Here is a 24,344-nt window from a genome sequence, read left to right on the forward strand (position 1 = left end):
AATTGTGTAAGGCTTCCCCTGGGAAAGCACTGACAATTGAAAGACATCATTTTGAAGTGATGCCTTGAAATGAGTATCGGAAGGATTTTCACAAAAATGATTAGAGAACAATGAATGTATTTAGTTTTAAGAGTACGTAAGAGTATGCATTTGAATTAGGAAACATTATTTGAGGTAACTGGTTGTCTCTGTAATCTATCATGAGAACTAGAATGGAACAGCCACCTGGAGCAGATACCTCAAAGGCTGGTTTTAGTGCTTTGCTCTGGTCCCTGCCTGTGTCTGCTCCTAAGCACTTGGAAATTGACTCATGTCATCTGGACCCATATTGCTGCCATAGAGAAGCACAGCACCTGCATCATTTTGGAATCATTCTTACCCTCTGCTCTCCTCCTCAGCTTACCCCAGGGATGGTTTGGAGACCCACAAGAAAACTCGCCTAAGTGCATTTCTACTGCCTGCCACTGCAGCACTTTGCTGGGACAATCTGATTCTAGAGGAGAGGCTAGGTGGACAATACTTAGTGGTTAAAGGGAAGGGAGAGAAAACTCTCGAATTTAAGACACAGATCACTCATATAAGAACATAAGACAAATAGATAATTTAAATAAAAGAAACTGTGATGAAAGCTTTGAGAGAGGTTAGAAAAGGACTTTGTGAATTAGAAAAGAGAAAAACAGGCCAAGCACGGTGGCTCACGCCTGTAATCCCTGCACTTTGGGAGGCCAAGGTGGGCGAATCACCTGAGGTCAGGAGTTCAAGACCAGCCTGGCCAAGATGGTGAAACCCTGTCTCTACTAAGAGTACAAAGAAGAAGAAGAAGAAAAAAAAAATTTAGCTGAGTGTGATGGTGTGTGCCTGTAGTCCCAGCTACTCAGGAGACTACAGAATTGCTTGAACCCAGGAGGCGGAGGTTGCGGTGAGCCGAGATCATACCACTGCAGTCCAGCCTGAGTGATACAGCAAGACTCCATCTCAAAAAAAAAAAAAGAGAGAGAGAGAGAGAGAGAGAGAAAAACAATTATTGCAGTTGGAATAAGAGGTAAAGAAAAAAGAAAAAAGGAGAGGCTAGGCACTGTGCCTCACTCCTGGAATCCCAGCACTTTGGGGGGCTGAGGAAGGAGGATTGTTTGAGTCCAGGAGTTTGAAACCAGCCCAGGCAACAGAGTGAGACCCTATCTCTATATAAATAAAATAAAAATTAACCATGTATGGTGGCAGACGCCTGCAGTTCCAGCTACTCGAAAGGCTGAGGCAGGAGGATCACTTGAGCAGGAGTTGCAGGTTACAATGAAGCTATGATTGTGCCACTGCACCCCGGCCTCGGTAACAGAGTGAGACCTTGTCTCAAAAAATTAAAGGAAAAAGGAGAATGAAAAATGAAATAGACAAATAGATTCTTCCCCATCCCCCAATTTCTGCCACTCCTATTTATAGACTAGAATGAGACTAACAGTTTGTCTTCAACCCTGCCACACTAGTTGTCTTTAAAGCGTAATACATAATAAACATGTTAAAATTCTAAAAACGATAGGATATAATTTAATGATTTGAATTTTACAAGTCATTAAAAGAATAATACCTCATGAAATAGTTGTATTCACTGTGGGGAAGGGGGATAATATTAGGAAATCTGTTCACATAGTATAAACATAGGCCAAATTGGTATAAATGTAATGATTTCAACAGCATCAAAGATACTTGGTAATGTTTAATTCCTCATTGTTGATGTTTAACAATTAGAATACAAAGGACTTACTATGATTTTTGTAACCCTTTCAAATCAGCATATTAATAAACACCAGAATTATTTCCTTTAAAATCAGGAAAACAATGGACAAAAAGTATAACCATTATTATTTAACACTATTCTGGAAGCTCTGGCCATTGAGTATGGCAGGGAGTCAGAGACTTAATTTCAAATACATAGACATAAAATATCTATAAATATTTTAAAAACAGCAAACAACCAAAATGTCCCATAACAGGAAACATTAAAAATTAAAAATTTAGTTTTCATTCTTATTCCAGAAATTTTTTTTTTTTTATATTTTAAAAATTTAATTTGTATCATTTAAGTTCTGGGATACATGTGCAGAACATGCAGATTTGTTACATAGGTATACATGTGCCATGGTGGTTTGCTGCACTCATCCACCTGTCATCTAGGTTTTAAGCCCCACATGCACTAGGTATTTGTCCTAATGCTCTCCTTCCTTCACCCCCCGAGTCCCTGACAGGTCCCAGTGTGTGATGTTCCCCTCCCTGTATCCTTGCGTTCTCATTGTTCAACTCCCACTTACGAGTGAGAACATGTGGTGTTTGGGTTTTGAGAAATTATTAATAATAAATAATTAATAAATACTTATCAATAAATACAGTTACTTTGTAAAAATGACTAAATTAGGATAATGCCTATATTCCTGCCTTGTTTATTATCTGAAGAAGCAGTTATCTCTTTAAACATCAGTTTACAGGCCAGGGGGACAACAAGGCTCAACTCTGTGGCAGTGTGGGAGGATTCACACACCTTACACTTTTCTATCTCCAGCACCCTGCAAAACACCTGGAAGTAACATGCTTGCTAGACATGTTCGTTGATTGACCACGTGTTTGCTAATCCAACAATTCAATACGTATGAAGAAGAAAGCTCTGAAATAATAAAAATAATTTTATTTCAAAACTAGCTCTGCTTCTTGACATACTATACATTTTGATATTCAGAGAAACTTTAGTTCTAACAGAAAGAAGTTCTGTGTAAATAGCAACAATGACTGCATTATGCTATTCATTATAAGTTAACCTTTGCTGGATTATAGACCGAGAAGCTTTCGCGCCATTGTGATGCTAGGACTGATGCTACTGCTTGGCTTAATTTGAACTGGATGTCAGAGCAGCCGTTGGCGACATGGCATTCACATTAATTTCTGAAACACTGCATCAGGATTTATAGGCTTTGCCATGACAATCAGTGGCACCTCTGATTACTTATGAGATGCTGCTCAAAAGTAATGGGATTTCTTTGAAAATCAACTTGGCTTCCCGTAGAGACACTTGAGAAAATACAATCAGTGCACCAAATGGATATATCTCTCAGTGAGAAGCATGGTAAGAAAAACCATGTATTAGGAATTTATACTTGGGGAGAGAGAACATATGACACCTGGACTCTAATAAACAGTAAACCCAGGAAAGAGCCTTTGTTTGGCCCAAGAATGTTACAATTCAATTGAGGAAACTGTTTTTTTTTTTTTTTTGACAAACTATTAAAATGGTGATTATAGAATCTTATTTCTGGGAGGTACTTTAGGAGTATGTACTTTAATGATGCCATCATGAACCTATGGTGACAGAGTTCAGGATAGTGGTTGTGACAGTTAATACTGAGTGCCAACTTGATTAGATTGAAGGATGCAAAGTATTGATCCTGGGTCTGTGAGGGTGTTGCCAAAGGAGATTAACATCTGAGTCAGTGGGCTGAGGAAGGCCGATCCACCCCTAATCTGGTGAGCACAATCTAACCAGCTGCCAGCAAATATAAAGCAGGCAGAAACGTGAGAAAGGTGAGACGGGTCCAGCCTCCTAGCCTACATCTTTCTCCCATGCTGGATGCTTCCTGCCCTCAAACATCGGACTCTGAGTTCTTCAGTTTTGAGACTCGGACTGGCTCTCCTTGCTCCTCAAGCTTGCAGCCAGCCTCCTGTGGGACCCTGTGATCGTGTAAGTTAATACTTAATAAACTCCTATATATCTCTCCTATTAGGTCTGTCCCTCTAGGCAACCCTGACTAATACAGCGGTTGCCTTTGAGGGAGGACTGACTGGGGTAGGGGGAATCTGAGGGAGGCTGGACACTTCTATATCTTGATCTGGGTGATGATCACATGGGTTATACATACATACAAATTTATTGAGCCATATACTGAAGATTTTTTGCACTATATTACATATAGGAATTATACGCCAATAAAACAAAATGGAAGACAGTACCCTGTGGGCCAAACAAAACACACATATACAAAAAAACATACAATGTACAGCTTTCGGCTTTAAGAATTACTCTAATATCAGTGTTCTCCTTAGATGCTTAGATGCAAATGGGTATGGCCTTAAGTATCTTATTTAAGACACTTTGTGTTTGCTTCACAAAAACGGTTGTAAACTGTTGTGCATAAATGTGTTCATCCCCCACACACATAATAAAGAACTGTATAATAGTTCTATGATAATCAAAGTTAAGATAAAGAACCCATAAAAGGTAAGCATGAGCTAAAGTAACTACAGGGCATGGCCAAATTAAATTTTATGATTCATTAAAATCACCCACCAAGGCTAAGCTTTTGGGGTGGTCACAGAGGAATTTGTATTCAACATATGGCTTCTAAGAAAATAAATTCTTTTCTTTTCCAAATAATAGCATCGAACCTTTACTGTTGCCTAACGAGTACAGAGGCAGAAGGGACCTGAGATCATTTTTCTTTTCATTCATGTTAGGCTCACTTAACCACTAGATGGCATATCATGCATGCACAGTGCATACTCAGGCAGGTTTGTTCTGCCCAAACCTTTTGCTAAGGGTGAGTCCCAGTACAGAAACCACTTGATCTCCATGTTATACCCCCCATTCTAAAAATCCCATCAAATGAATGGGCATCCCATTAAATGAATGGACATCTCATCAAATGCATCAAGAGGCGTCAGTCTGAGCTGTTTTCATCCTGCATTTGACAGAAATGTGCCTACAGGGCAAAGCTGGGCTCCATGCATTTCACTACTGATGCCCTGATACACCTGTGACCACCCCAATATCTTAGCCTTGGTGGGTGATTTTAATGCATCATAAGATTTGATTTGGCCATACCCTGTAGTTACTTTAACTCATTCTTACCCTTTATGGGTTCTTCATCTTAACTTTGATTATCATAGACATAAGGGATATGTGTGTGTGGGATGCACACATTCATGCAAAACAGTTTACAACTTTTTTTTTTTTTTTTTTTTTTTTTTTTTGTGACGCAAACACAAGGGAGTCTTAAAGAAGACACTTAAGGCCATACCCATTAGAATTCTAAGCATCACTGTGACTTAAAGCACTATGCTTTCCCCTGAAACCTGAGGACTGAGGTCTCATAATGTCACAGAGTGCAGTGTAAAAAGACCTTCACTGGCATCTTACTCCAAAAAGCTATCTCCAATGCTCAATTTCCCCATTCTCATTGCAACTTCCAAGTAAGAGTTTAAATCCATTCTCTGTAATATGTAAAATTAGATGAACATTCTTTCAGCCCTGTACATCTTACTTTTAAATACTCCAGTGACATACAGGCAGGAGTGCATAATGGTCATCAAGACATTAACGATGGCCCAGGTGATCTTATTGTATGAATGGGTTACAGGTGCATGTTTTTGATGATACCATGGACCTTGGCCATGGCAAGTAACCGCAAGTTTACCTCCACCGCTCCTCCCCTACTTTAACCAAAGAGTTCTATCTGAGCCTTGGGTTGTATGTTTTTGGAATGATCTCTAAAAAAACCACAATAAAAATTAGACCCAAGTCAAATACCCAGAGAGCCAAGATTTCTTCTCTAAGGAACAGAGTCAGGGCCTCACTTTAAGGAGTGCTACATAATGTCAGTGAGGATACCTTGAAAAGTAAAATGAACTCTGTGGTCAAAATTAGGGTGTGGTTTACTTCATAGCTTTTGAATGGTCTTGACTTTGCTTTCCCAAACAGACCTGTGTATTTCATGATGTGCGTTTCTCTGGCATATATGTTCATTTGACCTACACAAAACATAAATGAAAGTAGACTCTACCTCAGATGACTAATCTGCTAGCATGTTTTGTCCATTTTAAAGCAGATGCTGATAGAAATGCATTTAAAATTCACTCTGAACAAAAAACGTGGGCATTTAAAACCTGAAAGTCAGGTAATTAAGTCATGATAACAAGCAGCCCTCGTTGTGCGGGTTTTCTTAAGGTAATAAAAGTTCCAGGCTTAAATAACATCAACATCATTAGTCAACATCAAGACTATTACAAGGCTGAGAACGATGTTTGCTATTTCCTTCCTTTTTTATAAGACTGCCCCTGCTGCAGCTTGCATTCTCCACAACACTGGTGTTGATATCAAGTTCCCAGTTTTGGGAGGACAGCTTCTGGGTAGCCTGCAGCATGGGTGCCTAATTATCTCGAATAAAAAAGTCACCAATCTATTAATCTGTAGCAAACATGGAAGTTACTTATTTTCTTAATTTTTTGTAGAGACAGGGTCTCACTAAGTTGCCCAGGCTGGTCTTGCACTCCTGAGCTCGTGATTCTCCCACCTTGGCCTCCTGAAGTGTTGGGATTACAAGCATGAGCCACTATGCCTGGCCAGAAGTCATTTCTTTATCCCTGGACAGGAATCTGAACTTGAACATGAACAAATAATCTATCTTTCATTTCGCAGTGCACATAATAGTTCCATCTGTATCCTTAGCCAATAGGACATGGGGTCAGTGAATTTATTTTTACTTTTAGGTCATAGCCAGGCCAGTCTTAGGAATTGGTCTCTTATCCCAGGAAGTTTGTAATTGGTGACTTCCTGGCTGGGGTAGATGTTATTATTATTATTATTTTTTTTTTCCCCAAAAGTACTTGCTGCCCTATTTGCTGTCTGTCTGCCTGAATTCCTAACTCTGCCACTGCCTGGTCTACTTACCCACGCTCCTGACCTCCCAACCTGAGTCCTTCCAGCCAAGGCTGTGTCCTTCGGGATGTATCCTGATTCCAACATGCTTGTTTTCAGCCTTCTAGTTAGCTCTTTGTTGCCTATGTGTGCATAAGACAGACTTTTGCTTGGTTCTCTATAACTTCTCTTCCTGGAGTAATTACCATGTGTTAAGCACTGTGCCAAATGTGTTACATACATTGCTTCATTTTTGCCCATTCAACATCTCTATAAGATCCTCAAAGAGCAACACTAATACTAGTTAATACTTATTGAACATTAACTACATGTTAGGAACCGGGCTTAGGCTTTATATGTTAACTCATTTAATTCTCAGGAAATAAAGCCTATGGGATAACTTCTATTTCTTTTTTTCTGCAGTGTGCCCTGTAATTATCCCTATTTTTCATATGAGGACAAGGAAGCAGAGGAATGTAAATAACATTCCCCAAGTCAGATTGCACTGGTAGGGGACACTGAGACTTGAAGCTACCTGTCTGCTGGTCTAGGCCGTCAGGTTCTCCCATCCCTTTTTCTGTTCTTCACCCAGGCTTACACTCAGAGCTGACCTGTCCCCACATTATGATGGAGGATGAACATCAGTATCTCTGCTCAGCATTTCTGCAGATCTTTGCCTTTGGCCTGTAATTCCCTGCAATGTGTTATCCCTTGGGCTCATAAGCTAGTTTCTGGTAGCCGTAAGCCAGGCCCTGCCTGCTTCAATGACCCATTTGGTTTTATTTATGTGGTTTCCCCACTTTGGTCCACCCCACTTGACTCTTAAATCCCAATATAATTGTCTCCATTACTGAAAATTATATAATTCCTTTCATTACTACTTTGTCATGTACACAAAATATTCAAGACACAAAGCCAAAGATCTTTGTAAATTCAACTAGGAAATGGGAGTGCCAGCCCTGTGCCCTTTTCTTTGCTTTTCTCTTTGAAAGGACTGAGGTGGATGTATATCTCTAAATATCCCTTACTTTAAGAAAAGGATAGATAAGACTGACTCCTGCTAGGCAGGTAGAAGCCTCAGAAAGACTGAGATTCCAGGGACTTACTCTTCCAGTTTTCTAAGAGTATAAAACCAGCCTCCCATCCTCATAGAGGCAGGAGGGCAGAAGTGGCTCTGAAACCTCCCTACACTTGTGTGCTCCTCCCTGAAGGGCTATGTTTGCTCATTTCCATTGTAGGATCATTCTGAGCAAGACCAATGGCAGGCCAAGCACTCCTGGGTCTAGGTGGGGAATGCTGTCAGATTACCACTGGCTTCCTTACCTTTTTTTCCTTTTCCCCTTCCCTTGAAGATTTCAATGGTATGTTTTGTAGAGGTGAGAGAAAACAAAGACCAAACACATACCAATTTGAGACTCTGGTTGTGAGATTATTTGTTTCAGCTTCGAAGTTTCTGGGTCTAATCAATTAACTCAGTTAAAGTAGAAAATCTTGGTCATTCTGATAATTCACTGAACTCATCTCTGATGGACCCCACTGACAAGGAAGTAGAGAAGGAATTTCTAGCTGCCTGGCAGAAGGAGCCTGTTTACAGGGTGAGTATTTACAGAAGAAACACAGAGAGGCTGCTCTAGTGACTTGCTTCTTGGGAATAGCTTCCATTTTGGCTTCCTATTTGGGCAGCTGCTGAGGCTGGGACAATCAGTATTTTCTCATTTTAACAATTTAAATACCCATCTATGGGTGGGACAGGTTCTTAAGCCAGAGGGGCCTGCAGTGGAGTGAGGGCATGGTTATTGCACTGATCACAGCCCACGGGAGTGATGTGGTTTTGCACATTCCCTACAGAAGGAAACGAGGCACACAGTATCCATCTTTATGCCTCCATGCTGAGAGTCACACATGGATATTTAAAATGAGGATCCCTAGAGATGACTAGAAAGCATGAGTAAAATACGTCCCTACCTAGTCCACTGAAGGATTTAAGAGAGCTAGAGCCATAGTAATATTTCCTTCTGTTTGGAAGATGTTCAAAGACTTCATGTTTATTAGATTCAGTCTCATTATTAACTGTAAAGTTGGCAGATCAGACACAATACCAACTTTTTGGTCAGGACACCAAGATCCTAAAATAGTATTTAATTATCCAAGGTCACAAGACAGAGGTTTTGTTGTTTCTAAGCAAAACATATAATCTTTAGGAATCCCTGTCTCCTTCTTTTAAAGCTTACATTAAAAAAGAGAATGTGGGCTGGGCGTGGTGGCTCATGCCTGTAATCCCAGAGTTTTGGGAGGCTGAGGTGGGATCACTTGAGCCTAGGAGTTCAGGAACACCCTGGGCAGCACAGTGGGACCTTGTCTCTACAAAAATAAAAATTAGCCAGGTGTGATAGCACATGCCTGTAAGTCCCAGCTACTGGGGAGGCTGAGGCAGAAGGCTCGCTTGAGCCCAGGAGTTCAAGGCTGCAGTGAGCTATAAGCATGCACTGTACTTCCATCTGGGTAACAGAGCAAAGGCCTATCTCAAAAAAACAAACAAACAGAGAATGTATAGTCTTGAAACAATTTTTAGCAAATAAGAGCTAAAAGGGAGGTTTATAAGTGATCATGTTCAGGCTGGCAAGACAGGAAGAATGCTTCCCTCTGCTGCCTAAAAATCTCTCGAGAAGGTTCTGGTAGGGTCTTGGCTCTGGGAGAATCTCAGTATTTAACTCTTCAGGGATCAAATTCCACCCATCTTATTTAGCTTGAAGGGAGTCAACATCACCTTAGGCACTGTGTGTGTACTCTGGGTATCAGGATTTCAGGTAGGCCTTACCTTGTCTGCACTGCAGGCCTGGTTGTGAGACTTCTCTACCACATCTAGGAGGCAACCGTTTTCCTCAAGCAATGTATTAACTAATAGGTTCATCTGTGATCATGAAAAAATTTCTGAAAACTGAATATTATGTATTATTATGTAAAGTATATATACTCACTTGCATTATGTCCTTTGGCCCTTGAAGAAATCCAGGCCACTTGAACACACCACTGGATTCTTGGACTCATAACTCTTGGACTCACTGGCTGGTGAGTCCAAGAGTTATGCTAAGGAGTACGCTACTGTTCCTGAGAAACAGACCCTCCTTCCTTCCAACTTCCTTCTCCTCATCTCTCATGTCTTATCTCTGAGACACGGACCCATAGTGCCTCCTGGCTCTCTGGACTCTTGATACTTACATGGGGAGTGGTATTTGATGCCTGGCTTCTCACCCCCCTGGAAAGCCTTGACTTCCCTGATGCTGTCTGCTCTAGGGGTCCCCGTCCTGACACTGTCCCCCAAATTCCACCCCCACCCCCATCAAGCCACACCAACGCCTTCATGTGCACACAGGTGGAGAGGGAGGATGGGAGCAGTTGGGCATGGGGTGGGTGGCAGGAAAGCAGGGGATAAGAGAACAGTGTTTTACTCTTACGTAGGGTGTAAGAAATTTCTCCTCTAGCTAGCTGTGTGTGAGGATGTGATTTGGCATGGAATTCTAAACAGGTATAGATTCTACTGAAGTGTTACAATACTTTAAAATAAAGGTCTGTTTTTATTTCAATATTTACAAGATTAAGTCTTCATTTTTATCTTGCAAAAATATCCCTGAAAATTTTGGAAATGCTGCTAAAAAGAGAAAAAAGTATCCTAGGCCTACAGTCCTGAGAGAGATTCTGCACCATATTATCTCTAGGTTGGCAAAAGAGAGATGCTGTGAACATGCTTTTAACAAAGAATTGCACCCTGTGTGCCCCACAAGTAAGAAACAGTTGTGGAAACTGAATTGTAAGATGCTCAAAATCAAGGGGGAAAAGGACCCAAATAAACAACAACAAAAAGCCTTAGGAAAGTGAATGCACAGATTTAGATAAAATTTTGCTCTTGCAGGCTTCACAAGTATGAAAGAAAAATCACACACATGAAACTACATGCACTGAATAATAAGTGATCAAGACAAACATAAATGTATCATTCTGTTTAATCAACAATTGAAATAACGTTAACTACTAGAATCATTGCTATAGAATACGATGGTTATGCCTGGGAATATGGGTGGGAAGTGAGCTTCCTCAGAGAAGAACTGACAGTATTGAATAAATACTACATTTGAACTGGAAGTCAAAAACCCTGGTGCTAGGCTCAGTTCGTGCATTCCCTAGCTCTGTGATGTGAGTTATCTTATTTCTCCAAGCCTGTTTCCTCATCTACAAAATAAAAGCCTAAGACAAGATGTTTACTAAAGGTTTCTTAAACTCTAACATAAACCTTATGAATGTTTATGTTTTCAAATTTACTTAAAATTTCACTTGTTCTGATTGTTTTCTCCATGGATAAAATACCCCATTTGTATAGATGCAATCTTCTCTAGTGAGTCTTCATTGTTTCTCAGATTTTAACCTAACAAGCAAAACCAAAGGAAAGGTTCTGTTTTGTTTTTACACCTAGATGTATGGGAAAAAGTAAGAATGCAGAAAATAAGAAAAAAAACGTACAAGATCCCATCTTTGGGAAGGAATCTATGAAGGATATAAGGCCCTGAGCAAATGTTATATTTATGAGATCAAACCACTGCCCCCTGAGCACACTGCAGCAGGACATTTAAGTTGGATAGCAATGGCAACAGAGATTGCTTAGCAAGCCCTCAGTTTAGGCATACTGCAGCTGGCAGCTATGTGCGGAGCTCCTTGTTCGTAGCCCATCACCAGCTTCCACAGGGAACCAGGCAACCAGGCATATGAGTACACAAGGACTGGCTGGGTGTGACCTGGCAGCAGACAGGAGAGTCTGCAGCCTCACCTTATGTTCTTGTTCAATCCAGCAAAGCTGAAAGCTATCAGCAACACATTTTGCCACGTTGCTGTCTTTTAATTTCCAATTTGCATGCAAGGCCTGAGGCATGGACTATATAACTTGGTGTCACTGGACACATTACAGTGTCAAACACAGTCTCTCTCTCTCTCTCTCTCTATACACACACACACACACACACATATATATATTTATTAATTATTATTTTTGTAAAAGATGGGGTCTGTCGTCAAGGTCGGCCTCAGACTCCTGGGCTCAAATGATCCTACTGCCTTAGCCTCCCAAGTAGCTGGAATTACAGCTGTGCCACCACTACATCTGGCATAATCCATATGCTTAAGATATTTTCTCCCTGTGACCAGAATATTAAACATAAAAATGACATCTAAAATGAACAAGATATTTGGGTACTCCCTCCCTAACCAATGCAACTGTATCCCTGAGAGAGATTTTAAGATGGATTAGACTAGGTACCTACATTCAAAGAGTTTACAAATAAGTGTAGCAGAATCAGACAAATACATTGATTACTAAGGTAGAATTATTAAATATAATAGGTGTTCCAAGCAAAGGGAGAGTTTTGAGCAAAGGCATGTATAGGCTGGAAAGCAAAGGGTATACACAAGGGACACACTGGGCACCTGCAAGGCAGTAAAGGAGAAGTGTTGGCATAATTTTGTGGAAGGTCTTTCTTGCTGGGAAGAAAAATTTGAACTTACAGTGGAAAACAGGGAAATCCTGGAAAATTTGGGAATGGGGGTGGAGGAACTAGATTAAGACCTTGATTTAGGAAGAATATTATGGAAACTGTGAGATGGTTTCCATCAGGGGAGAGTGGAGGTGTGAGGACGCTGCATAGAGGCCACTGCAGATATCTTGGCAAGAGGACATGAAGATCCTAAAAACAAGAGCAAGGCTTGAGAAACATAGCTGTTCTTTAAAAAAAAAAAATACTGCTCAGTGATTATTATACTTCATGGAAACAAGTACTCCAGACAAGTGTGGAGAAGTGAGAGAGAAGGATAAACAGGAAGAATGAGATTCCTCAAGAGAGAAGAAAGCTTGATTTATTTACTGAAGTGGCATGGGCTCCCATAGCAGAGTATGCACCCACCTCCCCCTCATCCAGTAGTGCTCCGTCTTCTGGTACCATATTTGGGTCATAACAAAGTACCTGATGCACCCGACACCCCAAACCACATCCTCAATCTCTTTTCTCTTTAGAAAAGGTGATCAACTCATTCGCACAACCGGTTGTTAGTATTGCAGTAAATAAGTTTCCAGCCATATTCTAGCCCCCAGATTCTTTTAACCTGACACTTCCAGCTATAACCTCTTACTTGTGTTTAGGATCAGTTTTGAGGTAACATGGCTTTTGATCAAAGTCACTGCTATCATCAATATTTGGCTCAGTGACCACACCTATCTTTTGCATCTATAGCATGGAAACAAGTGAAGGTGGCAAAAGGGAGATTGGTTAAATATCTGGTAATCAAGAAAGTTAAGTGGAATTAACTTTATTTTTATTAAGTTTGTACTGTATGCCCAACACTGCCAGGAACTACGGAGGATACGTACTAGTGAACCTCAAAGAACTTACTCTCTATTTGAGGAACTGGGGTTGGAATAAAAATTGGCACACTATTTGGCTGATAATGTTACAATATGTGTCAAAATGTGCATATCTAATGAGCCGTGATCCTCTCTGCAAACATCTGTCCTAAGGAAGTAATCAGGAATCCGTGAGAAGATTTGTCCATGAAGATGTTTATTTCAATATTATTTATAATAGCAAGCCACTGGAAACATCCTAATTAATGCCCTAAAATAGTGCACCAAATAATGACTTTTTCATATGGCAGATACTCTGTAGCCAATGAACTTATATTATAGAAGAACATTTAATGAAATGGAAAAATGCTCAGAATACAATGTTAAATTAGAAAAGCAAAGCTATAAAAGCAGTATGTGCAGGATGATCTTACTTTGGTAAAGAAAAAAGATGTAATTTTAAACACATAAAATGTTAGAAACAAAGGTATCAAACAATGAACAGTGGTTATCTCAGAGCTATAGGATTGAAATTTTTTCTTCTTCTTTGTGGTTTCAATTTTTCTACAAAATTTCTATAATGAGTATTTAACTACAATTAACATGTATGTAATCATATAAATATTTGCTTAAATTAAAATTTGAGGAAGCCACCTGAGAATGATAATATACAGCCAAGCATTAACAAAAGCCAATAAAGGTCTTAACTGGGACCAAGAGTGCAACAGATTTTCACAGGGCTGGATGTAAGGTAGAAGGTGGGGCTCAGACACCGGACCACACTGAGAACGAGCTAAAACAGGGCAAGGTCAGAAGCAGCTTTCCATAGCACACGCCCACAAGTTTGCCATGTCAGTTCGCCATTGCCATTGCCAAGCCAACACCTGGGAGTTAATTGCCCCTCTCCATGACCTGAAGACCCAAGTTACTATGCCTTCCCTAGAAATTTCTGCATTAACTGCCCCTTAATCTGAATGTAATTGAAAGTGAGTATAAATATGACTGCAAAACTGCCCTGAGCTGCTACTCTCTGCCTAGTGGGTAACCCTGCTCTGCAGGAGCACACAGCACTGCCTCTTCAATAAAGCTGTTTTCTTCTGCCTCCGGCTTGCCCTTGAATTTTTTCCTGGGCAAAGCCAAGAAGCCTTGTAGACTAAGCCCCAGTTTGGGGCTCACCTGCCCTGCATCAGATGAGTTTTCAGAAAGCCACCTCTCCTAAGTCTCAGAGCTGCACAAGGGCAGTCACACTGAGCCAGAGTCCCAGCTTCCTGCTCCAGAAAAGGAGACAGCTGCCGGAAAAACTCCACTTTCCCCATCTGCTCAGACTGTCAAGTTTTACGTGCATTGAATAAGGGGTGGAGACAGTTCTCAGCAAGCATTTGGCTCCCTGGGAGTGCTGAGAAGAGAGGAGGCCAGGGAAAAGCAGGGCGTACCTGTGGGAGAAAAGGACCTGCCTATCTGGGATGGGCTTGTGCATTTCTCACTCTAAAACAGATTTTTAAATTCCATCTGAACAAAAGCAGCAGTACTCAGATTCATCCAGGTTATGAGTGTAGGGATTCAGATAGTGAAGAGGGATCAACTTAAACAAACACTATGCATATTTGATATCCTTTGCCCCTGGAATGTGGGTTTGTTGGCAGGCTTGAAGCTGTCTTTGTCAAGGTGCCTAATATTTAGAGCTTAATAGCTGCCTAGGGACTGTGAAACCTGCCTGGGTTCTGCACTTTTCTGTTACTTTTTCATGTCATGATTTTGGAAGATACAGAAGAGGCAGTGCTTCTGGAAACGATGGGTACAATACCTCAAATCTTGTCTTTTGGGGAAGGAGGAAATGGTAAGAGAGAGGGGGAGGAAGGGATGGGGGAGGCAGGAATCAGGGGGTAGGAAAAGGGCAGACAGAAAGGACCCAAGAGATCTGCTTCCCTGGGGCACTGCAGGTGCCTATACTGTGAATCAAGAGCAGGCCTTGCAAAAACTCAGGGTGGCATTTAATACCTGTACCCCAATTTCTGGGATTAAACATTATACTAATAAAAAGACAAATAGTTGTGCCGTAGACCTTAGGAGAGGGAAGTCTGTGTGCAAAACTCAGAGCCTGAGATCTGAAAGCCTTTTCCGCCTGTAACTGCCAGGCTGGAAATCTGCCTGATGTGATCAATTTGCTGGCAAGCTTTAGAGAGGCACAGACAACACTTTACTGAGGAAGAGAGAAATACAAACACAATTTGACTGAAGCAGTCCCCAGGCCAGTTATTTGGTGGGGGCGTGCAGGTTCAGGAGTAGGACCACAATGAGTTCTTTTGCAGAAATCACTGCAAACACTTCCAAGTCGTGGCTTTAGAGATGGTTTTATTTAGCAAAAAATATTTTTCCAATACTCAAAAGACAGTATACAGAGTCTCAGGAGGTTTCATCTAAAAATAAATTTTAAAAAAGTATTTAACTAACATGACAAGGCATTCTCTTGTGTTTCCACCAGTTACACTGAGTTTAACTGTGCTTATCCATTCAATATTAATTACTTATTTCCATAGTCTCTGATCACAAATAAAATGGTTGCAGTCAACAAGCTGAAGGTAAGACTTCTACTCTCACTGCAGGAAGAGCAGTAGCCAAGGCCATACCTTAAATCAGAGAGGAAATTTATCCTACACAGCATTGGCCATCTGAGTGTACAGGGCCTAACTCCTTGTCAGAAGGTTAGGTGGCATCTGAGTAGCATCTGATGCAGCTTTCACTCACAGATATCACGGATGTTGATAAGAAAATCGCAACATATTCAAAAAGAAAAGTGGGCAAAAAATATGAACACAGTTCACAGAAGAAATACAATGGCCAAGAAAACATGAACAAAATGTTCTGCCGTATTAATAATCCAATAAATACAAAGTAAAACAGGATACATGTATGCTGAAGTCTTTGGGCTGAACTGTCACGATATCTGCAGCCTAATTTCAGATAATTTGGCAAATGTGTGTGTGCGTGTGTGTGTGTATGTGCGAGCATGTGTAGGAAGCGCTATTGGTATAAGGGCTAACAGTTGGTGAGAGCTACTGGGGGTATATGCATATTTACTGTATTTTTTCAAAATTTCTGTGGGTTTGAAAATGTTGAAACTAATAATTAAAAGAAATATTTGGCCGGGCGCCGTGGCTCAAGCCTGTAATCCCAGCACTTTGGGAGGCCGAGACGGGCGGATCACGAGGTCAGGAGATCGAGACCATCCTGGCTAACATGGTGAAACCCCGTCTCTACCAAAAAATACAAAAACTAGCCGGGCGACGTGGCGGGCGCCTGTAGTCCCAGCTACTCGGGAGGCTGAGGCAGGAGAATGGCGTGAACCCGGGAGGTGGAGCTTGCAGTGAGCTGAGATCCGGCCACTGCACTCCAGCCTGGGCGACAGAGCGAGACTCCGTCTCAAAAAAAAAAAAAGAAATATTTAAACTATAGGATCAAATGTATATAAAAAAGAGAAAACACTATGTTACCAAAAAATAAAGTGAAACCACTCAAGTACATAGTTTGTCAGGATACAAGTAGGTGAAATCTTCATAGAAAATAATTTGGTTATATATATCCAGAATATCTTAAATAACTCTCTACCTTCAAAGTCATTTTTACAGTTATCTATCTTTTAAGAAATAAAGGTTACCAACAAAGATTTAAGTTCAAGAATGCTTTCTCAATACTATTTCTAATGTTTTAAAAAAATGATTAAAAATCCATATCTATAATGGCAGAACATTATTCATACATTAAAATCATGTCTTTTATCTAGTGACATGAGAACATTCTCACAACTTAATGAAAAGTGACAAAAGATTAAAAAAAATTTTTTTTGAGACAGGGTCTCACTCCACTGCCCAGGCTGGAGTGCAGTGGTGCAATCATGGCTCACTGAATCCTCTACCTCCTGGGCTCAAGAGATCTTCCAGCCTCAGCCTCCTGAGTAGCTGGGACCAAAGGCATGCGCCATCATGCCCGGTTAATTTTTTTTAAATTGTTAATAGAGACGAGGTCTTGCTATGCTGCCTAGGCTAGATTAAAAATTACATACAGTATAATCTCTAATTTTCCTTTAGACATTTTACACACACATATATATAAAATATGATTTAAAGAGTGATTAAATGAATATATGCCAAAATGGTCATTAACAATAGGTACTTCTGATTTCAGGGATTTAAAATGTTTTCTACACTTTCCAAATGTTCTCTAATGAGTATGTATTCTTATAACTAGAGAAAATAACATACTTTAAATGTATATAAATGCATATAATCATTTTTTCAAAGATGATTATATATATATATATATATATATATATATATATATATATGACCCTTTACCCTTTTAAATCAGCTTGAAAATAGCTATTTGTGTTCAACTCTCAGGTGCAGAAGAGGTGAGGCTGCTTCAGTGCCAGGGCTGCACATCTCTAGGATTGCACAAGGCGTACCAAGGGGATAAAACAGAATTGGAGCCTGTTGTTAGTTTTGGTGTTAACATTCCCATGTGTAAGTATCCTTAGTGTGGCACTCAGATAGTACCAAAGAAACAAAGTCAAGCAGAAAAACATCAGACATCAGAAGAGACTCATCATATCCCTTCACCCCAATCTTCCTTAGATGGAGACCACACTTGGAACTTGATGGCAGAGGGGTGGGATGTGTGCTTTTCTGAAGGTCTATTAGTGGAGACTGCACAACTTCTTGTATGATCAAGGGCAATAAAGTAAAATAATAAACTTATCAAATAAGCAGTTGATAAGTAGCAATAAAGTTCTAAAAGAAAACCCCTTTCATACAGAACCCAAATTCTTTCGATTCTATAATTCTAAACCTCATCCCTGCTCCAGTCTCTGGCTACAAGTCAGGTTGCTAAAACCTACTTCTATGTTTCTACAAGGTGCTGGGTGGGGCCTCCATGGGCCCAGGCGAGAGGGAGCAGCTCTGGACTTTCTCGGGGCACATAGCTCCCATGTGGTGAGGGGCATGTAAGGTCGAGAGGAGGTGCCACTGGGAGCCCACTCAACCCTTCTACCAGGCTCTGGCGACGGGAATCTGGGCATTCCTGAGCCCACTTTCTGGGTTTGCATTCGCCTCTTCTCTGAGGACCAGATGCGGGTATGCACGACAACCGGTTCATTTTTTACACTGATGGGGCTGGGAGGTGATCCAGAGGCCAGCTGATCTAAGAGGGGAATGTGGCATCCCCACAAGTGAGTATCAGCCCCTCACAGCGCTTGATGATGTCGAAGGTAGGAGGAGAAAGGGAGAGGCTGCCTGCCAGGGGCTGGACGCCCACTCTCCCTGATGCGCCACATTCTGGGGAGATGGACATTCTACACTGAACCCAGACTTCTGGATCATTATATAGATACATTTGTCCAGGTCTGAATATACTTGATTTAATAGTTGTTAAGTTTGAATTGTAACACAAACATTTAGACATGCAGTCTGTGAGTTTCCATTTGTTCTCTTATCTTGGACCTTCCAATGCTAGGGTTGAAGGTCTGGAGTGAAGAATGTAAGCTGGTGTTGGACATTTTAAAAAATATTTTTAAACTGATAAACATACATGAGATTTTGGAACATGTACATAATACATAAGACATGTCTACTGAGATGATTAAAAAATCAACTTTTATTCATAATGGTGCTTTCCATTGCAAAACGCATTTCCCTTTATGAGAATAATTCAGAAACCTGGCTTCTCCACTTCCCACCTGTGTCCCATATGCTTCAAAGAGCCTGTTCAATAGGCTGAGGGTTCCCAACCTGCCTGCTCACTTAAGTCAATTGGGGAGCTTCAAAAGCAATGCCGCTTGCCACGTATCTCCAGAGATTAGAATTTAATTATTCTGGGGTGGAGCCTGGGCATTGGAATTTTTAAACAATCCCCCGATGATGATTTCAATGGTAAACAAGTTGGGGAACCACTTCTGTAAGCTTTTCCCCCTTTTGTTCTCTATTTCCCATCAGTACTCATTTTTAAAAAATCCCTAACTTTGAATAACAATTCTGAGTACCTTTCTATTGATCCATTCCTGCTCTCAGGAGAGACATGATGACTATGGGTCATTTATGATTGTGTGTGCCTGAATGATATTTACCAGGCAAAATTCCATGTTTTAAATTTGTCCTCCTCCCCTATCCACTTTATTGAGGACAGCAGAGCCTCGAGCTTTAGAATCCTCAACTTTTGAGGTTGCCAAACTGTCCCAACTCATAGATACTTCAGGGACCACTCTTTCCTCACCCTCCTTTACTGAGAGCTGCTAAAGCTTATGCTTATCCTCCCAGGATTTTGCAGACATTGCCTTTTGAAGCGAGGGTCTGAAGCATGCGTTTGTAAACTCCTTCAGATAATAAGTAAAGTCCAACAAAATGGAGGCAGTGTGTTCGGAGGATCTGATAGCCTGAAAAAAAAAAAGGTGTCCTTATCTCCACCCACATGTAGTTCATATAAAGAATGATTCCTAACCAGAAAACAATAACAAGGCAAGATACTTTCTAAAAATTCTCTTTTTTTGGTGGTGGTGGGGGGAGGGGAGGGGCAGAATGTGGGGAATCAAGTAAATTTCTATTCAAATGCAAAAATATTTAAAAATTTTGTGGCCCACTGTATGTTCTAAGCACACACTTAGTTAGATCCTGTGCTGGATACCGAGTGAGTGAATGTTTGTGATTCATAATTCAGTTACAATGATTTGGGTCATTTAACATCCATGTTGTTAAAGAGAGAGCAATGTTCATTACAGACTTTTACTTAACAAAAATATTCCCCTTTAGATTCAGTCAATACCATCAAGTTTCCTAAGATGTAGCATCAGGCTTCGTATATTTAAAACACTAGAGAAGGTTATATAAAATATTTTCATGTCAAGTTTTTAAATAGCAACTCTTTCTTATTTTTTTGAGACAGAGTCTCGCCTCAGCTTCCCAAGTAGCTGGGACTACAGGCATGTGCCTCACATCTGGCTAATTTTTCATATTTTTTTGTAGAGATACGGTTTCACCATGTTGCTCAGGCTGGTCTTGAATGCTTAGGCTCAAGTGATCAGCCTGCTTCAGCCTCCCAAAGTTGTGGGATTACAGGTGTGAGCACTGCGCCCAGCCAAACAACTCTTATATAAAGCTCTAACTAGTAATTCATTGTCACTCTGCCTCAAGCTGCCTCTTCCAACAGGTGTGTGTATATATGTATGAATATAGACAGTAATCTCCTATCTTAATCACTCTTTAACTGGGAGCGTTAGGGCTGGCCCCAAGTAGTGTGAGGCTCTGGAGCAAACTATACCTTCCTTGCCTAAGATATCGACTCAAGTGAAAAATCAGTCCATGTGGAAAGGCAACCAAAATTTCAAATAAGCAATCATCCCAAGGAGATAAATATCAAAAGACAGCAGGGAGTGGTTCTACTGTTTAGCGATGCTGAAAAATTTCAGGGACACTCCTAATCATTAGAATCAATTCTTCTAACTTAAGTCTTCTAATGACCACCCACTGCAATTAGAATAAAAACCCAAACACGTTATACAAAGACCCACAACACAGTCCCTAATCTGCTCCTTCTTCTACTTCCCCATTCTCAATGCCCCTCCTGTCCATCAATCTTTCTGTTCTAGGGCTAGACCAAGGCCATTCCCACCTGTGGGTGTTGGTATTAGTGGTTCCCTCTGCCTGGCCTCTTTATTGTCCTTTATTGTGCGTCTATTTCATTTTAGATACTTGCCCACAATCTTACTGCCTCCCACTTTAAAGCATAAGTACAATGATCACATGCATTTGACCTGCTTTGGATCTGCCAAGGCACTTATGTACTCTTTATCAAGTAACAGGTGCTGATAATGGAGGATTCCCATTCCAAGCAAACGGACAGCCGGCAGAGCCCACTTCAGCAGCCCAGAGTGTCCCTGGTGGCCATACCAATTCACAAGTATAGACCAAACAGGGCTACTCCTCACATTTCTCTTGTAATATTTATACCCATAGGCATAATTTTTCAGTACACCGTACCATGGTAATTGTATTTGGCCTGTTCACTACCAAGACTTTAGTTTTAGCAAAAACTTTAGACATGCAACAGAAAAAAGAAGAACATTAGGTTCCTGAAAATAAAGTTATTAGAAAGGCAAAAAAGGGGATGAAACATCACATTGAGACTTATACAAAGTGACTTTAGAAGCCATTTAAAGTGAACAACATAACATGCAGAACTGAAGCGAACTGCAACACCAGTGAAATGTTAACACTGTGTTTTTATCATCATTCACTGTGACTTGCTTTTTCTCTGCAGAGTAAGACAAACGCCAGTCACGTCAAAGCTCAAACCTTTTCCCCTGAATACTTTGACTGAAGTTGGGTGGGCCCTCAATGACCGTGGAGCTGCCAGCGACATGCTCATTTCTTGAAATGAATACTATACTGAAACTGATGTTTTCAGATGCCACCTGTATAACCCTGGGACTTCTGTTATTTCCATGCTTCTTGCACCAAGGAATCAATGCTCAGAATGCTATTGTTGCTGCTCTCCACATGTGGACAGTAACATCTATGGTCTTTCCACGTGAATAGCAACACATCTTTACAGCATGCCTGTCTGAGCTAGGCCCTGTGGCTCTGAAATGAACATTTTCCTTATTTATTATATATATGAACTCTGGTCTCATTACCAGCATGCTTAATCACACAGTCAACATCATGCTTATGATTCTCTAACTCAGGCTTGTCCAACCTGTGGCCCATGGGCTGCTCTGAATGCAGCCCAACACAAATTTGTAAACTTTCTTAAAACATTGCGAGATTTTATTTTAAAGCTCATCAGCTATTGTTAGTGTTAGTCTATTTCTTGTGTGGCCCAAGACAACTCTTCTTCTTTCAAAGCAGTCGATGGAAGCCAAAAGATTGGACACCCCTGCTGTAACTGGTTTTCTAGCTCAGTTATTCTTTTTTTTTTTAATTCTCCAAATCCATACGTATAACTGCCTGCTTGGTGCCTCCTCTTGGATATGTATGAGGCAACTCCAAAATCAAACTCGTATTTCCCATCAACCCTATTCAATATAATACCACTATCACTGCTATTATTAATCATCATAGCTCCAGAGATATACTGTTGCTTTTATTCCCCAATTTTGCAGCTCAGTAAGAGGTTAGAGTGAGTAGATAATTCATCCAGTATATAGACGGAGTGATAGAACCAGAATTTGAACACATACAGGGTTTATCCAGAGTCCATGTTGTTAACCACCATCTCCTTACCACAGTCCATGGCTTCAGCCCTCACTGAGTTACTTAAGTCAAAACTGCGACATCACTCTTTCTACCTCTATCTCCTTTACCCATCCCCTCCATAACCAATGTGACTACATGCCCTGTCCATCTCCTGAATTCCTCTAGAAGCCATTTACTTCTGTCTACCACCACTACCACCACTCTACTCTAAATAATGACCAACTCCTACTTAGGCAGTAACTGCCATAGGCTTCTAGTCCCCATTTAGACCTTGTTTCAAAGCGATCATAAACAAAATGACAACATGAGCAATGAAATCATGTGGCAGTATTTTGTCAGAAGGTGGTCATCCAGATAATCTAGAATATGTGTATTTAAAGAAATTAGACTACTACTGTGAACAATTTCAGAATCCTTTCTCAATTCCTCAGTAGATCTGTGATGCCCCAGAGGCTGAGTTAACGCAGGCTCATTCTTCAGATGGCAGCTCCAAAGTCATTCATCAGGCAAGAAGCATTGCCTGAACCTCAGAAAAGGCTGGATGTTAACAGCAGTTGATATGTTTTCATAATGCTCACCACACTGTAACCATGTGATTCATGTCTCTGCCCTCCTAGATAGAAAGCTTCATAAGGGCAAGGACTGAAATGTGTGCGTTTCCCATCCTGGTCTCAATTACCCAGTAGTGTTTGGCAAACAGTGAGTTTTCAAATATTTGTAGGATAAATGGAATTTTTCTGTAATTAAAATGGCCTTAATATTTTCTAACTCTGAAGATAACACATAGCATGTAGTTATATAGAAAAAGTTAAGAAAGTAAAGTCATCTCTTTTCTATTTTTTTTTCATATTGTGCTTGGTGAATATTTATTTTCACCTGCTGTGTAACAACTTTATGTGAAGTGCTGTTAAGCAATATGTATCTAAAGAAAAAAATCCATGGAATTTTCTCTCATTATGTACCAAATACGCATCAATTCTGGAAAAGACTCAGCACTAATTTTTCCCTTGCTCTTTTTTTTTTTTGCCATACTGAACTTGACAACATCAGCTCTTAATTGGACCTGGAGAGCTCAAGGAACATCCCCTTAAATGTTCCTTTCCAGATCGGGTGCAGTGGCTCATGCTTGTAATCCCAGCACTCAGGGAAACTGAGGCGGGTGGATCACCTGAGGTCAGTAGTTCGAGACCAGCCTCGCCAACCTGGCACATTTTCTTGGTCAAGAAAAGCTTAGGCACATTTTCTTGGTCAAAGAAAATGTCATGATTTTTTGAAGTACCAAATGTACATCATAAAAAGCTTAGGCACAGGGCTAACCACCAGGGATACAAAAAAACCTGGTGAATCCATCTCTACTAAAAATACAAAAATTAGGCGGGCACCTGTAATCCCAGCTACTTGGGAGGCAGAGGCAGGAGAATCACTTGAACCCGGGAGGCAGAGGTTGCAGTGAGCTGAGATGGTGCCATTATACTCCAGCCTGGGTAACAGAGCGAGACTCTGTCTCAAAAAAAAAAAAAAAAAGTTCCTTTCTTCTTCATACCACAGAAGGCAGTGGAGTCAGTTGCATCATGTCATTATTGAGGATTCCACTATTTATGCTTAGCAAAAAATAAAATGGAATAAAATAACAGCATAAAATAACAAGAGTACATAAAAAATAAATGTAATGCGGGAGACACCATCTGCTGCTCCTCTTAATTCACTTGAAATAGGGGCCATGAATCTTCTGCACCCTTGGCCCTTCCCAGTTCTGACCTGCTTACCTTTCTTAGTGAGACCACCTAGTTGCACACATGGTAAATTTAGGAATTTTCATGGAAATTTTTAATATATTCATTTTTACCACATGACCAACCTTAGACTCTATTCCCTGAGTAAGATTTTGTTCTGCATTGTATGCTGTTCTTCCCTCTCTGCTTTTGCTTATGGTGTGAGCTTAAGGTGGAAGTCCTTCCTCCCATTTACTACTTATTCATTCTTCAAGGCCCAGGTCAAATATCATTTTCTCAGTTAGACCATCATCACTGAATTCATCAAAACTTCT

General features: G+C 40.6%; 1 protein-coding gene across 2 annotated transcripts in view; it reads right to left on the reverse strand.

The window, feature by feature from the left end:
- CERS6 (ceramide synthase 6) overlaps positions 1 to 24,344 on the reverse strand; it is a 325,070-nt gene that overhangs the window by 10,477 nt on the left and 290,249 nt on the right. The gene's annotated exons all lie outside the window — the stretch shown is intronic.

Source organism: Trachypithecus francoisi, unplaced genomic scaffold (genome assembly GCF_009764315.1).
Source record: "Trachypithecus francoisi isolate TF-2019V2 unplaced genomic scaffold, Tfra_2.0 Lachesis_group13, whole genome shotgun sequence".
Classification (NCBI taxonomy): domain Eukaryota; kingdom Metazoa; phylum Chordata; class Mammalia; order Primates; family Cercopithecidae; genus Trachypithecus; species Trachypithecus francoisi.